This window comes from Nerophis ophidion, linkage group LG03, assembly GCF_033978795.1.
Source record: "Nerophis ophidion isolate RoL-2023_Sa linkage group LG03, RoL_Noph_v1.0, whole genome shotgun sequence".
Taxonomy (NCBI): Eukaryota; Metazoa; Chordata; class Actinopteri; order Syngnathiformes; family Syngnathidae; genus Nerophis; species Nerophis ophidion.
In genome coordinates, this window is record NC_084613.1 from 50,409,540 (window position 1) to 50,415,497 (window position 5,958).

The window sequence follows — 5,958 nt, forward strand, 5'->3', positions numbered from 1 at the left end:
TTACCTCTGTCATTTGTATTCAATTGTTTCTTTAAAAAGTAGGGGAAACATCGGGGATTTTATTTTGACGCCATATTGCCCAGGCCTACTAGAGATATAACATATCTATTGCAGCTTCACACTCTTCAGTTATTTTATTTAACACAAGGAGAGAGACAGACTAGAAAAAGAAATGCAGGACCTCGGCAGGTAAGTGATTGTTTAGGTCAGGGTTGTCTAAACCAGCGATTCTCAACCTTTTTTCAGTGATGTACCCCCTGTGAACATTTTTTTAATTCAAGTACCCCCTAATCAGAGCAAAGCATTTTTGGTTAAGAAAAAGAGATAAAGAAGTAAAATACAGCACTATGTCATCAGTTTCTGATTTATTAAACTGTTTAACAGTGCAAAATATTGCTCATTTGTAGTTGTCTTTCTTGAACTATTTGGATAGAAAAATATAAAAATAACTAAAAACTTGTTGTAAAAGAAACAAGTGATTCAATTATAAATAAAGATTTCTACACATAGAAGTAATCATCAACTTAAAGTGCCCTCTTTGGGGATTGTAATAGAGATCCATCTGGATTCATGAACTTCGTTCTAAACATTTATTCACAAAAAAATAATATTTTAAACATAAACAATATTTATGGAACATGTCCACAAAAAATGTAGCTGTCGACACTGAATATTGCATTGTTGCATTTCTTTTCACAGTTTATGAACTTACATTCATATTTTGTCAGAAGTATTATTTAATAAATATATTTATAAAGGATTTTTGAATTGTTGCTATTTTTAGAATATTTTTTAAAAATCTCAAGTACCCCTTGGCATACCTTCAAGTACCCCCAGGGGTATGCGTACCCCCATTTGAGAACCACTGGTCTAAACCACAGCCTGCAAGCCAAATGCAGCGCGCTGGCGTCTTCAGTTTGGCCCGCGAGAGGACAGCACAAGTTAAATGTCAATAAGCAACATAAACAACCTCCGTATGGGGGGGTGTTCTCATATTTACATATCCAGGGTCTGATGAGTGGCGAATTATAACCATTTTGTGGTTAATACAAGAAACTCCGGTTGGTGACCATGATGTGTACTTTCTTGATACGATAAGCACAGCAATTACTTGCATGACCCAATCCAAACAACCTTTCTTCATCGTGGTGTAGAAAAAAACATTCAGTCACATATGACACAACCTGCTCCCTGAACTTTGTGGATATTATTTAAAAAAAAAAAAAAAAACCCATCATAAGAATGTTTTGAAATTACAACAATTACAAGACACGTTGAGAAACATTCTCTCCACACTTATCCATGTTTGACTTTTAGCTGCTTGATAATTCTGATTAATTATTAAACTTTAAAAAGGTTGTCACGGAAGTAAACAAGTTAGGAGTTGGAACTTTTCACATACACTTAATATTCAATTGTAATTATTATTGATTATATATCCATTATATTATTATAATATGTAAACACGTGTGTTACTTTGCATGCAGTCGGCTTTTGGCCGCCGGCCACATTTTTTTTTAGCCCAATGCGGCCCCCCAGTCAAACAGTTTGGACACCACTGGTTTAGATCATCATTTGACGTTCAAGTTGAAGTAATGTATTTCACCATAAAGCTGTATGAATCACTCCATTCTTAGACAAAAATACACATGTACATCAATTGTTTGTTTTCTAAATTGTGTATCCTGTTATGTATGACAGGCAAGTGGGTGCATTTCCCATCTGAATTTGGTTGATCGGGCAGGAAACCCACTGGTCTGGTCGCCTGTCATTCCTAAGGTACGTTTAAATCACCGACTCACATTCACACATGCACACTTCACATTCATAGTTTTGATTACAATCAAAATACACTAACAGAAAATGGTACTATCATGATCTTTGGTTTATTGGAAAAGAAATGTAACTTCTGTAATTTAAGAAAAAGATAATTGTATTTGGACGAGCACTTGTGAAATTTAGTGAATCTGCAATTCACTGTATACATCCCCAAAAATTTGCAATTTTTTGGTAAAGAAAACTGTCACCCAAATGTAGCTGGGATAGGCTCCAGTACCCCCTTACCCCGAGAGGGACAAGCGGTAGAAAATGGATGGATGTGTGAGGCATATTTACCTGGCGTGTGCTATGCATTTCGCTTGTTAGCTTCCTTCATCACGGGCAAACAATGGCAATCAGAAGCGAGACGGAGAGGGTTATTGGAGCTGAATCTAATCTGATAATTACAACAGCCGTTTTTATTTAAACGTTCAATCTGAAATTGATCGATTGATTTGTAAACCAGAGGAGAACGTCAACCCACACTGTTGGGGTGTGGGTGGGGGAGGGGGTGCAAGCCACCACCGCGTACAGCAGATCTGCGCAAATTAAGGCCAGGGGGCCACATGCGGCCCGTTGAGCTTTTCAATCTGGCCCGCCGGAGCAGCCGGACATTCCCCCCCAATTTTTTTTTTTAGATCTTTAAGATGTAAAGTGTAGTGTAGCTGCCATTATGATGTGCAGTGATGTTTTCTAATGACCGTAAGTTTTCATCTATTCAAAGTAGGGGTGTAACGGTACACAAAAATTTTGGTTTGATACGTACTTCGGTTTAGAGGTCACGGTTCGGTTAATTTTCGGTACAGTAAGAAAACAACAAAATATACATTTTTTTGGTTATTTATTTACCAAATTTGCTAAATCTTCTACCAAAAATATTTTTTGGGTGGAATATTTGATGTGAAGTAACATTGATTTTGATTCAATATTATGTTTGAGCAATGACGGTTTGAAAGAAAAAAAAAAAGCTTTGTTTTATTAGTCAACATTGCAACTTTTTCTAAACTACATTTAGCCTTTAAGCTTTTTTATTTCACTTTTGTTATGTATTTATTTATTTTAATAGTATTTTACAATGTGCTGCGGGCCTTTAAAACATTAGCTGTGGGTACCCTGCTATAGATAATAAAAAAACTAAATCTGATAAATCTATGGGTAAAAAGCACAACCTGGCAGCGCATGCGTTTATCATAACTCTCTCGCCCTCTCTGTCTCTGCCCCTCCCTCACGAATGCTGCTGCGTGCACAATTAGTTTTGTTTTCAAGCCCTTCTTAACCCTGAATGTACATTGAAGATACTCGAAACCCTAACTTAAACTGCCGGACATTTGAGGCATTATAGAAACTCCACCCGGACAGCCCTGCAAAAGAGGACATATCCGCTGAAAGGAGGAGGTATGGTCAGTCTATCATAGCCCGGTCGCTGCTAGCATGCCGTGTGTTGTGCATTGTTTACACAACGTGCGGTATCGAACGTGTGGAAACTCGTTCGATACACCTCCGAACCGGACCGAATCCCCCGTACCGAAACGGTTCAATACGAATTTGCGTACAGTTACAACCCTAATACAAAGTATTTACATGCTTGGAATCTGCGCTTTTTGATGATATACCAGTTACTATGGTAATCTACAAATCCCGTTTCCATATGAGTTGGGAAATTGTGCTATAAATATATATGAACAGAATACAATGATTTGCAAATCCTTTTCAACCCATATTCCATTGAATGCACTGCAAAGACAAGATATTTGATGTTCAAACTCAAACTTTTTTTTTTTTTGCAAATAATAATTTACTTAGAATTTCATGGCTGCAACACGTGCCAAAGTAGTTGGGAAAGGGCATGTTCGCCACTGTGTTACATCACCTTGTCTTTTAACAACAGTCAATAAATGTTTGGGAACTGAGGAAACTAATTGTTGAAGCTTTGAAAGTGTAATTCTTTCGCAATCTTGTTTTATGTAGAGCTTCAGTCTCCACTGTCATATTTTACACTTCAAAATGCGCCACACATTTTCGATGGGAGACAGGTCTGGACTGCAGGCAGGCCAGGAAAGTACCCACACTCTTATTTTTACAAAGCCACGCTGTTGTAACACTTGTCTTGCTGAAATAAGCAAGGGCATCCATGATAATGTTGCTTGGATGACAACATATGTTGCTCCAAAACCTCTATGGACCTTTCAGCATTAATGGTGACTTCACAGATGTGTAAGTTACCCATGCCTTGGGCACTAATACACTCCCATACCATCACAGATGCTGGCTTTTGAACTTTGCGCCTATAACAATCCCAATGGTTATTTTCCTCTTTGTTCTGGAGGACACCACGTCCTCTGTTTCCAAATATAATTTGAAATGTGGACTTGTCAGACCACAGAACACCTTTCCACTTTGCATCAGTCCATCTTAGGTGAGCTTGGGCTCAGCCAAGCCGGCGGCGTTCAGGATATTGTTGATAAATGGGTTTGGCTTTGCATAGTAGAGTTTTAACTTGCACTTACAGATGTAGCGACCAACCGTAGTTACTGACAGTGGTTTTATTAAGTGTTCCTGAGCCCATGTGGTGATATCCTTTACACACCGATGTCGGTTTTTGATGCAGTACCGCCTGAGGGATCAAAAGTCTGTAATATAATCGCTTACGTGCAGTGGTTTCTCCAGATTCTCTGAACTTTTTGATGATTTTACAGACCGTAGATGGTAGAATCCCTAAATTCCTTGCAATAGCTCGTTGAGAAATGTTTTTCTAAAACTGTTCGACAATTTGCTTACAAAGTGGTGACCCTCACCCCATCCTTGTTTGTGAATTACTTACCATTTCATGGAAGACTCTTTTATACCCAATCATGTCACCCACCTGTTCCCAATTAGCCTGCACACCTGTGGGATGTTACATATAAGTGTTTGATGAGCATTCCTTAACTTTATCAGTATTTATTGCCACCTTTCCCAACTTCTTTGTCACCTGTTGCTGGCATCAAATTCTAAAGTTAATGATTATTTGCAAAAAAAAAAGGTTTATTAGTTTGAACATCAAATATGTTGTCTTTGTAGCATATTCAACTAAATTTGGGTTGAAAATGATTTGCAAATCATTGTGTTCCGTTTATATTTACATCTAACACAATTTCCCAACTCATATGGAAACGGGGTTTATAATTAGTTACTATGGTAATCTACGTCACAGCAGCTCAGACGAGGCACCAAGCAGTGTGGACGGGAAGCGTTTCCACTGACGAGGAAGGAGATTTTCACAGCAAAGTTCTAAAGCTCAGTGATATATAGAATAGAAAGTACTTTATTGATCCCTGGGGGAAATTCAGCAAATATCAGATGTATCAGATTTTAGATGGGTTTATTTTGTATCCTCGACGTTCATATTTCAGTGTTGCGTTTCACTTGATTCTATTATATGTCGATCAAAAGGGGGTGTGACATTCTTATGTTGTCAATATTCAGTGTTTTAGTGTTCATAGAAAAATGTAAAATTCCATGACGTTTTTTAAGGCGGTCTGTTTTAACGTTTTTAGCATTCAATCAGAAATTATGAGGTTTTGTATTAGTGTTCCTAAAAATAGATATACCGGCCCCCAGACACATTTTTTTCCTCAAAATTTGGCCCCTGAGTCCAAATAATTGCCCAGGCCTGGCGTACAGCATAATCCAATGTCAAAAATAGACAATTTAATTATCTCAATAACTTGTGTTTATTCCCTATTTGCTGGTGGTTTTAGGATGTAACTCCTCTGATTAGCAGGGATCTACTGTGTACAAATATTGTGGGTGGAGCTATGAACCAGGGCACAATTTTCAAGCAGCAAAACTAAAAACATTTACTCTATTAGGTCAGGTAAAGGGAGGAACTACGGAGGGCTGTATGTAATGTCTGAGTTCACTGACATTTGCTCAGTCTCTCTTATAGTTCATCTCATGCAGTGGTACGACCTCTACTTAAAAAATAAGCCTCGACCCCCCTTCCTCTCTAACCTTAGACCTATCTCTAATCTTCCATACATTTCCAAAATATTAGAGAAGGTTGTCTACAGTCAGTTGTTGTCCTTCTTAGAGAATAATGGTATCACTGAGCTGTTCCAGTCCGGTTTTAAAGCCCTCCACAGCACACAGTCAGTGCTT